The 18,080-nt window shown below is 47.2% G+C and overlaps 1 protein-coding gene across 3 annotated transcripts in view; it reads right to left on the bottom strand.

Annotated features, from left to right (window-relative positions):
* Positions 1-2,833: 2,833 nt before the first annotated feature.
* The window catches only part of LOC138922904 (rho GTPase-activating protein 20-like), a 97,059-nt gene continuing 81,812 nt past the window's right edge, over positions 2,834-18,080 (bottom strand). For 2 of the 3 annotated variants that reach the window (XM_070259337.1, XM_070259338.1), the window contains 7 exons: positions 16,350-16,471; positions 14,348-14,453; positions 13,360-13,444; positions 10,376-10,448; positions 9,754-9,842; positions 6,802-6,963; positions 2,834-3,210 (listed from right to left, as the gene is read on the bottom strand). The gene's annotated coding sequence lies outside the window, so the exon portion shown is untranslated. Of the gene's footprint in view, positions 3,211-6,801; positions 6,964-9,753; positions 9,843-10,375; positions 10,449-13,359; positions 13,445-14,347; positions 14,454-15,139; positions 15,486-16,349; positions 16,472-18,080 lie in introns of those variants that run through there. The other variant, XM_070259336.1, reaches the window with a different exon arrangement.

Genomic DNA, 18,080 nt, shown 5'->3' with positions numbered 1-18,080 from the left:
GTTTCTGGAGTGTCTGTCAAGTGGTTCAGGGGTATCTGTCAGGTGGTTCAGTCTTGTCTGGCAGGTGGTTCAATTTGGTCTGGCACGTGGTTCCAGCATGTCCGGCCAGTGGTACCGGTGTGTCATTCAGGTGGTTCCAACATGTCAGGCAGGGGGTTCCTGTTGTCTGGCATGAGTTTCCAGTATGTCCAGAAGGTGGTTCTGACGTGTCCAGTGGGTGCTTCTGCGGTGTCTGGTAGTTGGTTCCCCCATGTCTGGCAGGTGATTGCAATGTGTCCAGCAGCTGGCTACGACATGTCCAGGACCTGATCCAGTCAAATTGGGGTGGTGGTTTCGGCGTATCTGACTGGTAGTTCCGATGTGACCGGCAGGTTTTTCCGGCCTCTCTCGTTGTCGGTTCTGGTGTAACCAGGACCTGGTTCTGGCATATCAGGCAGGTGATTTTGGTGTGTCCAGCAGGCAGTTCTGGTGTGTCCAGCACCTGGCTCCGGCATGTTCGGCTGGTGCTTCTGGCGTGTCCACCAGATGGATCTGGTGTGTCCTGAAGTTGGTGATGGCATGTCCTGCAAGTGGTTCAGTCACTTCCAGCAGGTGGTTGAGGCTTGTCCGGCAGGTGGTTCAGTCGTGTTCAGCACCTGGTTCCGGGGTGTGCAACACATGTTTTTAGCATACCCAGCAAGTGGCTCCAGCATGTCTGGCAGGTGGTTCAGTCATGTCTGGCACCTTGTTTCGGCATGTGTGACACCTGTTTCTGGTGTATCCGGCAGGTGGTTCCCACGTGTCGGGCAGGTGGTTCAGGCGTGTTCAGCAGGTGGTTCTTACGTGTTGGGCAGCTGGTTACAGCGTGCCTGGCATGTGGTTCCAGAATGTCCGTAAAGTGGTTCAGGATGGTCCAGCAGGTGGTTCCGGCTCATCCAGGATGTGGTTCAGGCTAGTCCAGCAGCTGCTTCGGGCTTATCTGGCACCTGGTTCCACCCTAGCTGTACCTGTTTCTGGCGTATCTGGCAGTTCGTTCTGGCGTGTCCGAGAGGTGCTTTTGGTGTGACCGGCACATGGTTTTGGCATATCTGACAGGTGATTTGGACATGTCTGGCAGTTGGTTCCGCCATGTCTGGCACCTGGTTCTTGGGCATTTGGCAGGTGGTTTCAGTGTATGCAGCACCTGGTTCTGGCATATCCAACAGGTGTCCAGCAGGTGGTTCCGGGGAGTCAAGCAGGTGGTTGAAGCATGTCGGTCAGGTGGTTCAGGCAGGTCCAGCAGGTGGTTCAGGCCTGTCCTGAAGGTGGTTTCGGCACCTCCGGAACCTGCTTCTGGCATATCGGACATGTGGTTCCATCATGCTGGGAATGCGGTTCTGGAGTGTCTGTCAAGTGGTTCAGGTGTATCCAGCAGGTGGTTCAGTCTTGTCTGGCAGGTGTTTCAGTTTTGTCTTGCAGCTGGTTTTGGCATGTCCGAGCAGTGGTACTGGCATGTCATTCAGGTGGTTCCAGCTTGTCAGGCAGGGGGTTCCTGTTGTCTGGCATGAGTTTCCAGTATGTCCAGAAGGTGGTTCTGACATGTGTGGTAGGTGCTTCCGGGGTGTCCAGCAGTTGGTTCCAGCATGTCCAGCGGTTGATTCCAGCGTGTCTGACATGTGGCTACAACATGTCCAGGACATGATCCCGTCATTTCACTTTCGTGTTTTTGGCCAGTCTGAGGGGTGGTTCTGGCGTGTCCGGCAGATTTTTCTGGCTTGCCTGGAAGTTGGTTCTGGCGTATCCGGGACCTGGTTCTGGCATATCTGGCAGGTGATTTCAGTGTGTCTGGCAGGCAGATATGGCGTGTCAAGCACCTGGCTCTGGCATGTTCGGCTGGTGCTTCTGGCATGTTCACTTGATGGTTCTGGCGTTTCCTGAAGGTGATGACAGCATGTCCGGCAAGTGGGTCCCTTGTGTCTAGCAGGTGGTTGAAGCTTGTCCAGCAGGTGGTTCAGGTGTGTCCAGCACCTGGTTCCAGCATGTGCAACAGCTGTTTTTGGCATATCCGGCAGGTGGCTCCAACGTGTCTGGCAGGTGGTTCAGTCATGTTGGGAACCTGGTTTCAGCATGTGCGACACCTGTGTCTGGTGTATCTGGCAGGTGGTTCTGGCATGTCTGGCACCTGGTTCTGGTGTATCCGGCAGGTGGTTTCACAGTGACCAGTTCAGGTGTGCTCAGCAGGTGGTTGTGGCGTGTCAGTCACTCGGTTTTAGCATGCTGGGCATGTGGTTCTGGAATGTCCATAAAGTGATTCAGGCTGGTCCAGCAAGTGGTTCAGGCTAGTCTGGAAGGGGCCTAACGCTTGTCTGGCACCTGGTTCCGTCCTGTGGTTTTCCTGTTTCTGGAGTATCCAGCAGATGTATCCACGAGGTGGTTCCGGCATGTGTGGCACATGGTTTTGGCGTATCTGACAGGTGATTTGGACATGTCTGGCAGGTGTTTCCACCATGTCCGGGACCTGATTCTGGCATATTTGGCAGGTGGTTTCAGCGTATCCGGCAGATGTTTCTGGCATATCCAACAGGTGGTTCTGGTGTGTCTAGCAGCGGCCCAAGATGTGTACAGGGTAGTGGCAAAGAGTGTGGGCTTTGACTTGGGTTTTAATCTCTACCCTGCCACTGTTTGAAATCCAAAGGTTGAAGGCCATATATGGCCTTGGGCAAGAGACGTAATCCTTCGTAAACCTCAGTTTGATAACAGTCTCTTCTCCATGGAGATTTAAGATAAATTATATTACAGTACCTGGCAAATAGTAGATTTTCAATAAATGGTACTTTAAAATACTAATAATGACAACAACAATAACAATATCCTTGGATCTACCATTAGAAATTATGAGCATTTTTAGTTAAAGTATTGAGACATCAAGAGCAAGAGGTATTGCTATAAAAAATTAGTAAGAATTACAAAATTTAACATTAGTTGGCCACAAGTATAAACTGTGGAGTCTTTCTAGAAAACAAATATAGAGATTTTCCCAATCAGTCTTACATGTTTAGAGGATGAATAGGCTCTCATTTAATCCGGAACACTGTCAGCCATTGCTTTGGATCAGCATTTTCCCCCTTAAGTGTCCATTTGGAGACTTAAAGAAAGTAGAACTCACTCAAACTTTTCTTTTCTCATCCACTTATTGCTGCTTTCTTCCAGCAATAATTAAAAGCTGTTGATGATTCTTCCCTCAGAAACTGTCTGAGAAAACATAGCAGAAATACAATAAATATGTTAAATGGCATTTTTATTATGTAGATGTTTTATATAAGGTGACAAATATTTTTCTTTTATGCTGCTTTAGAACTCATAAAACATGATTAAAAACACTGTTAAAAAATCTCTGTAAAATTTAAACACACATCTCCAAAATCATCTCTGAAAATGTATAAATACAGAGTTGACAGACTGCAATTATTTACAAGTCACACACACATATTGACAAAGCCTGGGATTAGCTGGGTGATCTGGCAAGATCGCGTGAACCTTTCTTGTGTTTTAATTTTCACCAGCAGTGTAATAATAGTTTTTATGCAAAAAATATAGTTTAAAAATTCCTGCAAATAGCTCAATCTAATTATGTCCCTGATGATCTAATTAAATGTTAAATTTTCAGTTATTAAAAACCCACATCTTTCTTTAAAAGAAAATGTTTTAATTAATTGCTGTATATGTTTTATGTTTTACATATGCTATATATTACAAATCAATCACTCTCTTCGTATTAGCTATTTAAGCTATTTCTAATTTTCCTATTATACGTAATCCTTCAATTAACATCTTTTAAAAGGTCAACTTTTGTTCAAGCTTCTCTTTTATGTCTCAACATTAGATTTTTATTTCCCTGGTCTTTACAATGGAAGACAGGAATGGCACTCTATTAAAAACTGAAAGAAGTAAAGATGCCTGTCAAACAATGCAAAATTTATACATTTCCACCCCTTTCTGTCCTTCCCCACCACTGCCATCTCCACATAAGTGTGATCCGTTTCAGTGTGTCCAAGTTTCTGATAATTTCTTAGGATACAATCTGAGACAGGGGAGTTACTGAGTAAATTAGAAATTATAGAAACATGAAAGGAAATTATTGGTGGCAAAATAGAAAAATTCAAATCGTATATATATGGAAATAAGAAACATTTACATCAAAGAAAACAAAGATAAAAAGAAAGTCAATGGAATGGGGTAATGCTTGCCATTAGTATGTCAGAGGGAAGTCTGGTATCTAAAATATAGAGAACTGCTGATAAATTTTTTTGGACAGTAACTAGGATCTAGTGGATGAATAAATATTGGCAGAGGAGAAAAATGAGAGCTGGAGGGAAAGGAACTTGCCCATCTTCTGAAGGAAAGTAGACTGTGAAGAGCGTGCTGAGTCTGTGTGCTTGATTGTGCCATCTTGCACTCTCTCTTATTCAGGGTGATGAGTATTTTGTACACGAAGTTTAGATCTCATGAGTAAACATAAAGTGTGATGTGCACTGATAGAGAATAGATGCAGGAAATGGGATGGAATGGAGCAGGGTGCTGGAATATGTATATACAGTGTGATGTGCACTGATAGAGAATATATACGGGAAATGGGATGGAATGTAGCAGGGTGCTGGAATATACCTTTAAAGTGGTTTTACTGTACCAGAGGACATGATTGTGTTTGCGACTCTGATAAAGAAATATTTTGAATGATTTCTTCTTTTGAAAGACAGCGTGCTCATTACCATTGCCTTGTCACTCTTGCTAATTTTTGTTAGTGTTTCCTTCTAGTCATTTCCCAAGTATTCCTGAGAAATGAAAAATCCACTTTGTGCCGGATTTTTTTTGCATCTCCTGCTGCATCTGACAGGCCAGCTCCACGTGGAGATGGGGGCGAGGTGGGTGGGGTCTTGTGCAAACAGCAGGACAGGGGGGCCTCTCTGCAGGGTCGACAGCTGTCAATGCTGCCCAGGGACATGATGCCCCAGGGTCACGTGGCCTGGGAATAAATACTGAGCCCCTGGAGAAAGGAAAATGGACAGGAAGCGGCTCAGGTTAATAGACCGACTTATAAAAATCAGATGCATCGAACGCCACAAGTGTCCACAGCTGCATAAATGGAGGAACAGCACACAGGCCGTTGTGGAGGGAATATTACGCAGCCATGAAAAGGAAGCAGATTTGGACATGGGCTCCTTTTTCATGGCTGCATAATATTCCACTGCACAGATGGACCGTATTTTGCCCATTCGTTTTCGGTCTCATTTATTCCTCCTGCAAACAGCGGCTAGATCACCGTCCCAGGATGCAGGCATCTGTTTTCGTGCTTTCGGCACCGAGGATGGAGCGTCGGTTTTTGCACGGGGAAGGAGACAAGCAAATGTGGGGACCGACTGGGCCCTTTTGATGGTGGTTTTGAGGTTGGGAGGCAATGCTGTCTGGGAGTCGGTTTGTGATGGGTGATTTGGGTCAGTCAGGTCCTGCGCTTCTGAAGGACGGTGGTCGGACCTCAGAGGTGGAAGGAGGCAGTGCCCACCATGCCCTGTGACCTCCCCACCACCAGGCTCATCAAAGGGGGAAGCGGCCTCTGACTCAAGACCCGAGTCATCCTTTGAATCAGAGATCAGTTTTTTCTGAGGAAGAGTGGCCCTGAACTCACATCCATGCCCGTTTTCCTGCATTTTGTATGCAAGATGCTGCCTCACATGGTTTGATAAGCAGAAGAGGCAGGAGGGACCCTCCCTGGAGGACCCGACCCATGACCCTTCACCCCAACCAGCTCCTGGTCCCTCGCAGAGCACCCCCCGCCCCCGCCTGCCTGGGTCAGTGTGCAAATGAGCGTCACCTGCTGCGTGGCCCGCGAGGCCCTTTGATGTGTGGCTGCCCCGGAAACGACTCAGGAAACGGCAGCCGGCTTAATTGAGGTGAACATGAAAGCCACTGCTGTGTTAATTGGGGCCGCTTGGCCCCCAACCGAGTCAGGACTCACATCTTTCACGCAGCAAGCTGGGCGGTAATCAGCCCCGGACACCGAGCGCTCGGCCGGGGAGCCCTGGGGGGGGGCCGGGTGTCATCGGCCTGGATATAAAGGAATGGGGCGTGAGCCGAGGGCGTCTGCGTATCAGATGCCGGAGGGAAGATGGGGTTTAGGGGAATCGTTAGTGGGGGGCAGTTGCCTCCGGTCCCCCCACCCAGGTCGTCGGCACACCCTGTCGGGGCTGCCTGGGCCGCTCGGGGGCTGGGAATCAGGCTGAGGGGTGGCCAAGTATGCAAAACGGGATTGGATGGGTGAGGCAGAGTGCAGGTCCGGAGAGTTCCAGGTGAAGGACCGTTCAGGGGTTTGAACCCCAGGGATCCGTCCTACCCCATCCTGGAGCCCAGAGTCTGAGGTCAAGGGTTGCAGGGCTGTGCTCCCTCCGGAGGCTCCACGGGAGGGTCCCTCCGGCCTCTTCCAGTGTCTGGGGCTCCAGGGTCCCTGGGCTGGTGGCCGCCTCCCTCCCGTCTCTGCCTCCGTCCTCACGGGGCTGCTCCTCTGCATCTGTGTCTCCTCTTCTCATAAGGACCCCAGTCCCGTTGCATCAGGACCTCATTTCACCTCCTTAAAGAGCCATCTCCAAATCCTGACATGTGCCAAGGTCCTGTGGTCAGCGCTCCTGCCCTGTTCCAGCCTGCAGTGCCTGGTCCCCTGGGATGGGGAGGAGATGTCCTAGTTAGGTGTCTCAGGAGAGCTGATGAAAATTCATTTCAAGGGCATTGTGGTTTAGAGCGAGTCCCATGAGCAACAGACATTTTCAATATCTCATAGTAGCAATAACTTACTTTGGTTTACCACTTTCAAAGGGGAAATCTGCCTGTCTGTCTTCCTTTCCCCAGATATTATCCAGCTTTGTAATGCAAACAATGGCTCCCCTGTTGTTCTCACTGAAGCGCGGGTTACAGTGGAAGGCGAACTCATGCCCTCTCTTGAAATCTCAAGCAAGCCTGTTTTAAACCAAAGACCAGAGTTAGTAAAATGATTCAAGCTGTGCATTTGTATCAAGTGAAGAACATGCAATTTTCTAAAGAGCAAATCATTGTATAAATACCTGACAATTTTCTAAACAGAAATCACACTGACGGTACCCTGGGCCAAGGACTGGATGTAATACATGAGCATCTGACAGGAAGCAAGACAACGTGCTGAGTTTTTTGCCTCGTTGTCTTGGTCACGTCATTCTAGTCAGCTGTCATTCCCTCTTTACCACCTCTACCCATGAAAGGTCTTCAAGGTTTTCTCACAGAGGTTTTCGGGCCACTTTGAGGGCACTTTATGCTTTACTTTGCAGAGAATAACGGTTACCTCCTTCCTGCCCTGCCAGCCTGCTTTTAATCCCTACTAATGGCAAATAAGAGCTTTCAAATACTTGGCTTCCTCATAGTTAACCAAAAGCCAAGTCCTGACACAGCAAGAGCTAGACAACATCGTTAAAGTTCAGTATTCCGATGCTAAGTTGTAAAGTCGTGACAATAAATGTGGTAAACATTCCATGATGTCAAGTGGAACTAATGAAAGTGATGCTTGGCTTTTTTTTTTTTTTTTCAAAGATTTTATTTTTTCCTTTTTCTCCCCAAAGCCCCCCGGTACATAGCTGTATACTCTTAGCCGTGGGTCCCTCCAGTTGTGGCATGTGGGACACTGCCCCAGCGTGGCTCAATGAGCAGTGCCATGTCCGCGCCCAGAACTCGCTCCAACGAAACACTGGGTCGCATGCAGCGGAGCACGAGAACCTAACCCCTCGGCCACGGGGCCAACCCCACGAAAGTGCTGCTTGGCTTTTTGACCCCAGTTCCTGCACTTGGATGTCAAGGCAAACACAAGTCCTGGCTGTCGAATCACTAACTCTTTCCCTCAGTGTCTCAGCGAACCCCATAAAGCACTGACAGAATCAGCATGTGCTCTGGTTTTAAAGCAACGTCTGCACTCTAGACCTTTTAACAATGATTCTCTGTATGTTTTGATTCACCCAGTAATGAACACATACACCACACTGTGTCTTCCAATGATTAAATTCACAGGGAAAAGACCAAGATAGCCAATGGCAATAGAATTTGTATTTGACTGAAAATCCAATGCCTATATTTCCTCTGCAGTGAAAAGCAAGATACTGTCATCTCTACTGCCTTCAGTGTTCTTTTTTTTCTTGTAATTCCTCACATAGAATTTGCAGGACCAAGCAATAATTTTTTCAGTTTAGACCACCTTAACCACTTCAACCAGAATTACTTCTGAGTGGCCGCAGTGTCAGTCTGCATTTCTAGTGTTCCTGGAGCTAAAGTTTCCAGTGCAATAACCCTAAATAAAGCAAAGATATGTATATCAGTGTGGTCCTGCATGAGAGGGGTCGTACAGGGAGGAGAGCAGATATTAACAAATCATGAGTGCTGTGTGCACAGGGTAAGGTGTGCTGGGTCCTACCTTATGTTGGGAGGAAAGATGGACGAGGACATAGGCAGAGGATATATATGTTTTGTACTTTGCTGTGAGGCAAGCTTTATTGTGCAGGGAAGAACTGTGCCATCAGAAGCTGTACAGGCTGTGTGGAAGTAGCAGTTGGCTTAGGGTGGTGACCTTCATGCGGAACCAGAGGAAGCTGGCTGGAGGTTGGAGTGAGTGGGCCATTTGGATGTAAAATGATCAGATCAGAGCTGAGTCTATCTCCTGCTAACAGAGGAGGTGGCTCCCTTTGATTCACCAGGAAAAAGGTGACAGACACTCATGGAGTCTGTTTGCAAATTATTGAATAAACCTGTGTGCATAGCTTGACTTTGTGCCTTTTGTGTCCTGGTCATAAGACCCAGAAACACAGATGAATTAATGGCTGCAGTAGCTTTAGTGGCACCACTGACCTCAGGGACGGGCGTACTGGACAGCTTCAGGATATCCTTAGCCTTCTTGTTTTACACGTAGGTATAACCAGTGGTGATCACCAGGCCCAGGCATCCCAGGGCAGCCATGGATCAGCACGGATTTACCTGTTAGCTCCAATCTTACCCCATCCTAGCTCACCTCAGTCAAACCAGTTCCAAGGGCAAAGGTTGATTTATTTTGAGGAAGTCTTGTAACTTGAGGGATCTGTTCAAATCTTCTAAGTATATAGAGTCTGCTCAGAAAACTGGGGTTCTCCATCCTGCCACTTGTCAGCTGTAGACCAGGCTAACACCATAGAAATCTGTGACCCTGCTGTTGCCCCCACTATGAAGATGGAAATGGCAGCCGAGCTTGCAAGGTCCGAGACTGCACTGTGACCTGCACAACTGCGGGGAGATTTGCACGCACATCAGGACAGAGTGGCATCACTTTCAAGCGCTCAGACCAACTTGGAACAATGTCCAGTGGGGTCTTTTTGTTTTCACACCTTGTTTTTGATGGGCATGTAGACATAATGTGCATGCTTGGTTGTTTACACAATGTATGGCGCAGAGGTGGAGAGACGGCCAGGCATCATATTACAAAAGCTCCACGTTTCCTTGAGCTCTAAGGCTTTCACTGCCAGGAAACACCAACAGAATGGGTTTCCTGCTCTTCCTCTTTGTCCTCAGAAAGTAGGACTGTTTTATTCTTGATTCTTCTGGTTTAAGATTCAGTGAGGGAAACGTTGTCCCCGTATTGGGAATACATATTGATTTATGGGATAATCCCGTACTGTGGTATAGCCAAGATTCTAAATGTGTAGTTTTAAAAATTCTAAACCAATCAGCAAATACGACAGACTTGCTAATCTTGCTGTTCACCTGTTTGCACTGCGCTTCACAGTGCCCAGAATTGTTATCAGCATGCAAGGCGTGACTCCTCCAGGCAAAGGCAGGTCACAAAGCACAGTCTGGGAATAAAAAAATATATATGTGGTAAATATTCCATTTGCACTTTTGGTATCCTCTTAATATGTTGCCTCTATGAATCATTACTGTGTTGTTTTGGTAGCAAATTTTCATTATTTAAAAAAAAATTTTAATTTATGTTTTTATTTTTTATCATTTTAGTTGCAGTAACATTGGATTATAACATTATATAGCTTTCAGATGTACATCGTGATATATTTCAAATTCTGTGTAGACTGCATCATGTTCAACACACAAAAACAAATTATAGTCCACCCCCTCACGTGTGAACCTAATCACCCCTTTTGCCCTGTTCCAGCCCTGATTCCCCTCTGGGAACCACCAATCCAATCTCTGTTGCTAGGTATTTGTTTGTCGTTATTTTTATCTTCTGAGTGAGATCATACGGTATTTGACTTTCTCCCTCCGACTAATTTCACTCAGCATAATACCCTCAAGGACCACCCATGTTGTCACAAATGGCCGGATTTCATAATTTCTTATGGCTGAGTAGTATTCCATTGTGTATACATACCACATCTTCTTTATCCATTTGTCCCTTGATGGGCACCTAGGTTGCTTCCATGTCTTGGTTATTGTGTATAATGCTGCAATGAACATAACAGTGCATGTATCTTTATGCCGTTGTGCTTTCAAGTTCTTTGGATAAATACCCAGCAGTGGGATAGTTGGATCATATGGTAGATCTATGCTTAATTTTTGCAAGAGGCAGAGGAAATTCCAGGCCTGAAATGCAAGGGAAATGCATGCATTTCCCACACCCAGGGCCCCCCGACCTGTGCAGGGCTGGCTGCGTCCCCAGATCCCTCCCCACGTTCCCTGCTTCTGGAGGACTCTTCCCAGAGAATGGGGGCCATGAACAGCAGCCAAAGCCTGATCAAGTCAGCGGGGACTGAAGGACAGTCTGGCAGCAGAAAAGCCATGCTGGCTTCCAGGAGAGGGGCTGGGTGGGTGATGGGAGGAAGCCTTGTCTCTAGGGAAAGTTGCTTCTCTTCTCCAAAGCAGGTATGTGGAAAGTAAGATGCCTCAGGCCAGGCCAGGGCCACATGGCACTGCTACCGCTCCACACACTGTCACCACTGTGGCGGAGAGGGATGCTGGAGCTCATGCCGACAGAGACCCTGAGTGCCTGTGCACAAGGAAGGAGTGGAGGCACCAGGTTTTCTATGTCCCTGTGTGGCCAGGACAGCGGCACTGCTCAGGGATGTCAATGCTATAATGAAGTCTGTGCTATTTATCTGGCTACTCAGAAAGGGTTTTCAAAGCAAGAGGAAAGAGGAAATAGGGTAGGAAGGCAGGCCTGGGCCAAGCGGCCTCCATCACCTCCATGTGCTAAGCAGGCCCCCTCTCTGGAAGGGGTTTCAACGACAGCCTTTCTTTCTACTTCCTGGGCACAGAAACTGAGCAGGAACCCAATGAGAAGGAGGGTTCTGGCCTGGAATGGGGTGTAGCAGCTCCCCATTGGTTTGATCTGAAACTCCCAGGCCATGGAGACAGAGGCCAGGTATGGGGTCTTGGGTTCTTGCCTTTACAGGAGCCCCAAAGGCTTTAGGCTTCCCCCTCAGCTTCCTCTGGTGCACTAGAATGACTCTGGCATCAGGCTGAGGAAGGGAGGCTTTCTCAGAGATCAGCAGCTCTCCTCTGGAAAGGCCCCACCTCACCCCATGAGACTGACTCACAGCAGCGTGGCCCTGATGAAAGTTCACAGCTTCCAGAAACCAGCAGCCTCAAGGTGATGCTCTGAGGAGCAAGGGGCAAAGGAAAAGAGACTCTGCCTGGTTGGCTTCTGCTGGGGCTTGGGAGTGGTTGAGTGGAAGAGGCTGGGACCCCAGACCGCCCGGGCTCTAACAGACCCTCAGGGAAGTGGGGGCTCTTCCCACCCTGTGATCACATGGCTCTTGCTACCAACAGAAAAGGTGAAGCTTGGCCAAGGCCAGCATTATTTGGGGGAGGGGACGTCACAGGGGAGGGAACGGCTAGGGAGCAGGAGCACCATCAAATTCCCTGGTCTGGGCCGAGCGTGTCTTCTGCACGTGCAGTTGCCTTATTTGGAGGCAGGAGGTCTGCTACGGCACTATTTCCAAGGTATTACTATGGAAACGCAGTGTAACCCTGAATGCTGTTATTCTGCCTGGGAGTTTTTTCTCTCAAACCAGCCAGGTTTGGGGGATTTGCATGTGTGTCTGCTGTTCCCCAGCAGGAAGCTGTTCAGTCTCCAGGAACAACTCCCATTTGATTTTGCCAGGGACACTACCTTCCAGAGGATGCTAGCCTAGGACTCCTTGGGGAGGGTAGACAGAGGGCAGACAATGACCATCAGCTGAGAGCAGGCCCAGAGCTGCACTCTACTAGTAGGAGGGTTTGTGCAGCAGCCCAGGGCAGGCAAATCCAGGGGAGACCCGGGGGGCATAGAGGAGAAGGGGGACCCAGTTCCACCCAGGCTGATCTCTGCCACTCAGTGAAGGAGAGAGCACCAGGAAGGACTGCTGAACCCTGGGGGTAGCCATGTTCTGCTATGCCTGGACCTCTGCCAGGCTCTGGGCCTTGCAAGATGCCCAAGGGACCCCCAATCTCCACTCTGCTCATTCTCAGGGTTACTGCGAGGCTCGATCAGGCAAGAACATTTGGTAACAGTGAAGCCTGAGCACAGAGGAAAGGAATAACATTTACTGAGCACCCACACTGGGCCCAAGACCTCCTTTCAAGCTCACAAATAATCCTATAACTGGATCAAAACAAGCCCATTTTGCAAATCAGTTCACTGAGGCTCAGAACCTTTCCTGGTGCCCTGAGCCCCTGGACACTGGCTGGGGAAGAGAAGGGAGAGGAGAGGGGTCTTTGGGGAAGGACTGGACCTGGTGGGACCACCCCAGCCACCTCCCACTCTGGTCACATGGGAGTCAGAGCAGGTGCACACAAATCAAGACCAGCACCAAATTTTCCATTTATGGTCAAGGCCCCAGAGCAAGAGTGGGGTCCCCGAATTGCCCTTCACTTGGCTCCCCTTTCTCAGCCTGCTCTCTGCAAGAGCATCTCTGTGTAGAAAGTGGAACCGAGCTGAGTCCTTCCTTGGACTGTGGTGCATGAGGAGTTTGTGCAGCCAGCAACCCCTCCTGGCATGCTCTTTGCTTCCCAGCAGCTGGAAGGACAGCCAGGGGAAGAGACACACGCTCTGCTACTGCTCCTCAGCACCTGCCCCGTGGCTGGAAGCCTCCTGGGGCAGCCCCAGACCACACAAGCAGGCCACCCTGTCCCTGTAGTGGGTCCTGCCCTGTGGCTTGAAGAGGAGCATGCAGATTGTAGCCCACAGACCACTGTAAGGATGGAGACAACGTGCAGGGCTGGTGACCACCTCAGCCCTGACCTGAATCCTTCCCTCACCCCTAATTTTAGGCTGGGTCCTGAAGCCCTTGAATCTTCTGGGGTACTCTCGCTTTGCCCCAGCTCCTCATCTCTGAAACCACAAAGTGGACACCAACTGGCAAACCCACTGCCTACCTGTGGCGTGGGTGGCTCGACTTTCTGCTTCTTCTTCTGGTTCTGTTTGTTGGTCCTGGGATAGAACATGAGCATCTCCAGCCACCTGGGGAGAGAAGAGAGGACCGAATCAGACCCCTGCTCTCAGGAACTAGGACCATTTCTTGTTGGGTGGTCCAGGCACCAGGCTCAACACTTCCGGACTGGAGGCACCCACCCAGTGGCCAGGCCTTTGTACACCCAAGCAGGGCAGAGCACTGCCCAGATTAGAGCCTGCCACTGCTGGGGCAGGAAGTGCCAGCAGCACAGCCTAGGACAAGCACTGTGCCAGGGTGGAAATGTTCACTCTCTTGATTGTGCTGATGTTTTCAAAGGGGTATAAATTGTCAAAAGGTATCAAATTATGCATTTCAAATATGGACCCTTTATTATATGTCCAGTCCGTATTAATTAGAAGAGCTATAAATAAAACAAATAAGGTGTTGGCTTGACTTCTGGTTTCTGGTCCATGATGTTAGGAGCCTGGAAGTCTCCACTCCATCCCCAAACACTAAACAGCTGAACAAACTGAAAAGGCTCCAGCTGTTCTTAGGTTCATAAGAGCAGTGAGGTCTTGGGCAAATTGCCGCCCCCAGATTGGGGAGACTCACAGGTGAACGCAGAGAATCACAACTAAGCCCCCGAGGGGACCAGTGCTGGGGCAGGGAAGCCTAACCTGTAATGGACAATCTGCAGGAGGCCCAGTGTGGACAAGTGTGGACCCTCAGAGAGTTAAAATTCCAGGAGGACCTGGTCACAGGGGCCCAAACTTTTGTGAGCTTTGCCTCCAGCAGCTGGACCTGCTTCTTACAGTGAATGTCTGAGAAAAAATATTGTGCTTCCACAGAGGAAAGAAAAAATGAACAATTTTGAAATATGCTAGAGCATTCTGTTCTTAAAAAGTCTGCTCTAAGGAGAAACTATTTTACTAGAACCTGACATGCTAAGGTTTGATCAGGGACACACCTACCTGTGGGCACTCCAGCCCACTTCAGCCATCCCGCCCTGCCTACGTGGAGGACGCAGAGCACACGTGACGTTCTCTAAGCACATGAATGTGATCTCTTCTGATGCCTCTGGGAAGGAATTGGGTCCAAAGTTACCAGAAATGAAAGGAGAATGAACATTTATTGAGTATCCACTAAACGTCAAGTAGTTTATTAAAATGTCACCCCGTCAGATCCTCTCAACGCTGCACTTATAAACACTGTACATCTTTTTCGGAGAATCCATTTAGTGAGATATTAATTCTTTCAATGTCAAACAATTCTAGTTTTCATTTCTTCGAAATTATCTAATTTTGAAGTTTGATATTTCATGTACTACTCCTTCAGTTATATACTCTAAGCATTTTGTGATCACCAGAAATTGCCCAGTTTTTTTTTTTATTGTGGTAAGAACCCTTACCCTATGGTCGGCCCACTTAACCAAGTCATAAGCGCACACTGCAGTACTGGTAACTCTGGGCACAGGGCTGTGAGCAGCTCTCTAGAACTTACTCATCTTGCACGACTGAAACTTTGTGCCTGTCGGACAGCAGCTCCCTCTTTCCTCTTCCCCCAGCTCCTGGCAATCACCATTCTCCTGTTTCTGTGAGTTTCACATTTTTTTCTTCTTTTTTGGTTTGGGGGGTATTTTTCCAGTTTTAATAGGGCATCACTGCCAAATAAACGTATCTCTTTACAATGACATGATTTGATACATCGCAAAAGGTTTCCCCTCATCAGGATAAATAACACATCCGTCACCACACAGGTTTCTCTTTTCTTCTCTTTCTTTTTCTTGCAAGCATATTTAAGTTCTCTCTTCGCAAATTTCAATGACACAATGCAGTGTTGTCAACTATAGTGAGTTGAACCGTTTCAGATAGCTCGCATAAGTGGAATCACACAATATTTGTCCTTCTGTGACTGGCTTATTTCACTCAGCACAATCCAGCGATCCCACTTTGGGGTATATATCCACCAGAATTGACATCAGAATCTCAAAGAGACATCTGCATTCTTGTGTTGACTGCAGCCTTGTTCACAAGAGCCAAGATATGGAAACAGCTTAGTGTCCATCGACAGATGAATAGATAAAGATAATGCCAAGAAATATTACTCAGCCTGAAAAGAGAAGGGTATTTTGCATATGCAACAACATAAAGACATTTATTTGACAAGCAACTGCAGACTTCTGTTTGGGCCAAATGGAGTGAGCCCCATGCAGCCTCTCTCTCTCAGATGACAAATGAAACTCTGGCCAGAGAACAAATAATTGCCGTCTGATTTTCTAAATTCACCAAGTGAACAACTCCCAGTAACTTGAATCCTGATACTGACCAGGTCTGAGACAGGTTCTGTTGGGGTTTTTACATAAAACAATATTTATATATTACAAATGCTTTAAAAATATACGCAAAATAAATTTGAAAATATGCACCAAAATACGGGCAGAGCTTAATAAATGGTTATAAGGCAGTCCCCCTATTGACCACCACCAAGGTCATTGCCGTCCTCTGTGACATTTGCTCAGTCTTAGTTGTACAGGAGACTGCAAATTAGTACTTCCTGTGTCCCTATGTTACTGTCTCTCTAGGCATTTCATTGTGTGGAGTTTGTCAATGTCTCTGGAATGAATCATGAGAAGAATATTATTTATCATATTATGTAAAAAATGACACTGAAATGAATCTGACCGAGTTGGTGTGAACATTATGCAGCATTTTAAATGCCCTTTTCCCTCAGCAGTGCTATCTGGGGCAGAAAGAACAGGCAGAGCAGCTGAGGGGATTTAGAATTAGAGAGGAGCAGGAGGAAGACCAAACTTCTCCAGTAATCTTTGCAATTTAACCACCACATTGGCGTTCTCACAGCATGAAATCAAATATGATTTTATGTTCATTGCAGGATTGCTAGCACATCATTTCATAAAATGTGCAGGGTTATTGTTTCCTTTCCCGTCATCTGTATTTGAGAGCCCCAACTCACCTCAGACAAAGGTCCATACTGAATTATTCTGTGTCTTCTATTAAACAAAGGATTCTTTGATACAGTGCAGAAAAATATGTACCTTGATGAGCACGAAATTTGAAGAGAAGGAGCATCTAAAACTTAAGAGGAAAAGGAAGAATTAGAAAAAATAATTGAATTATCTGAAAAACACAAATAATATCAGCTTTCATAAGTCACTGTAAAATATAGAAATAAATGACTGACATACTACTTATAAATAGCTACTAAAATTAGGACATTTTTAGAGCTAACGCATTTATTATATATTCCATCATGAATAAGTTGGGAGGCCATAGTAATGAGCCAGGACCCCTGACCTCTGCAGGGAGCCCTCACCCAACCCCAGAAACTGTCTCAGACACTCTCAAGGCATCATGGGTCAGAATCATTCCTTCCTATAGGGAAGGTGTGGAGCCAGTGGTGAATGGAGGGATTGGGAAGCTGGATATGGGAGAAGAACCCGGGGCTCAGAGGCCCTTCACAGAGCAGGAAAGTGCAGGGAGGAGCTCCCCCTGGTGGCTGTTGGGTGATGCTGCTTGACCCAGGTCAGAGCTTTCCCTGGGCTGTGCTGTTTACCTCTGAAGGACCATGCTGATGCACACTGCCCACCATGGGCTAGAGGATCAATGAGTCCCGTTTCAGTGGGTCCAGTAACTTCATTTTCCTCTCCCGCAGTGTGTCAAGTCTCCACCGCTAGAAGCTCACAAGCTCTCTCTGCGCTTGGGGCGTCTGGCATGTGGCTCAGTGCGTCTTCATATCTGCTGTCCCCCAATTCTGTGTTCACCATCGCCCAGAGATTTCAGTCATCTAGTCTCAGCCCAGATGCCCCCTAGGGTCAAGGTGAATGTTTCTGCATATAACACGGATGGTACTTGCACCTATGCTCTGCTCAAGTGATACCGTTCCTGATGGTTTGGGTTTCATTATTTTCCTAGAATCGGAAAATGAAATTGCCCTACATCCTCTCTTCTTTTCCTCTCTCTCTATATGTAACATATAATATACAACATACATAAGATGCAACATGTAACACATAATATGCAATATGTAGCATTTCATACATTATAATGCATTTTACATACGAAGTTCTCTCCATATAATACATTACATATATTTATGTTTTTATATGTAATTTTATAATACGCATATTAGTTTAAAATAAATATAAATTCCTTACTTTATATGACTGTTTGATGTAGCTAATATATTTTTAATCAAGTTCTGTAGTGTTACTCAGTGTGAGGGCTGATAGAACAGGAACGTTACTACAATGGAACCTCCTCCCTATTTTAGGGCTCTTCTCCCATTGCTGTACTAAAAACTCTCACAGCCTGTGACTGTAATGTACTGGGCCCTAATCAAGATTTTTTTAAGAGCTCCATGGAATTATTGAGTGTTAGGTGTCTAGGATCTGAATCCAAAAGAACAGATGTTTATCCAGTACTTTCCCAACCAAGGAACCACAGGGAAGAGCAGGAGACGTTGTGGATTGACCTGAGGGAGGTGAGCACTGAATGAGATGGCATTGAATGTGGAGATCACTGTGGGTGGTATTGATGGATACCTGCGCAGTATTGTCATCCAGTCCGTGAACATGGCTGCCCTTTCACTTATTTAAATTCGTTTTTTTCAGTAATGTTTGTATTTTTCAGTTTACAGCCTTTTCTATTTTATTATTTTTGATGCTTTTGGAAATGGAACTGCTTT

This window comes from Equus caballus, unplaced genomic scaffold (assembly GCF_041296265.1).
Source record: "Equus caballus isolate H_3958 breed thoroughbred unplaced genomic scaffold, TB-T2T haplotype1-0000016, whole genome shotgun sequence".
In the NCBI taxonomy this organism is placed as follows: Eukaryota; Metazoa; Chordata; class Mammalia; order Perissodactyla; family Equidae; genus Equus; species Equus caballus.
This window is presented reverse-complemented; position numbering and strand designations above follow the sequence as displayed.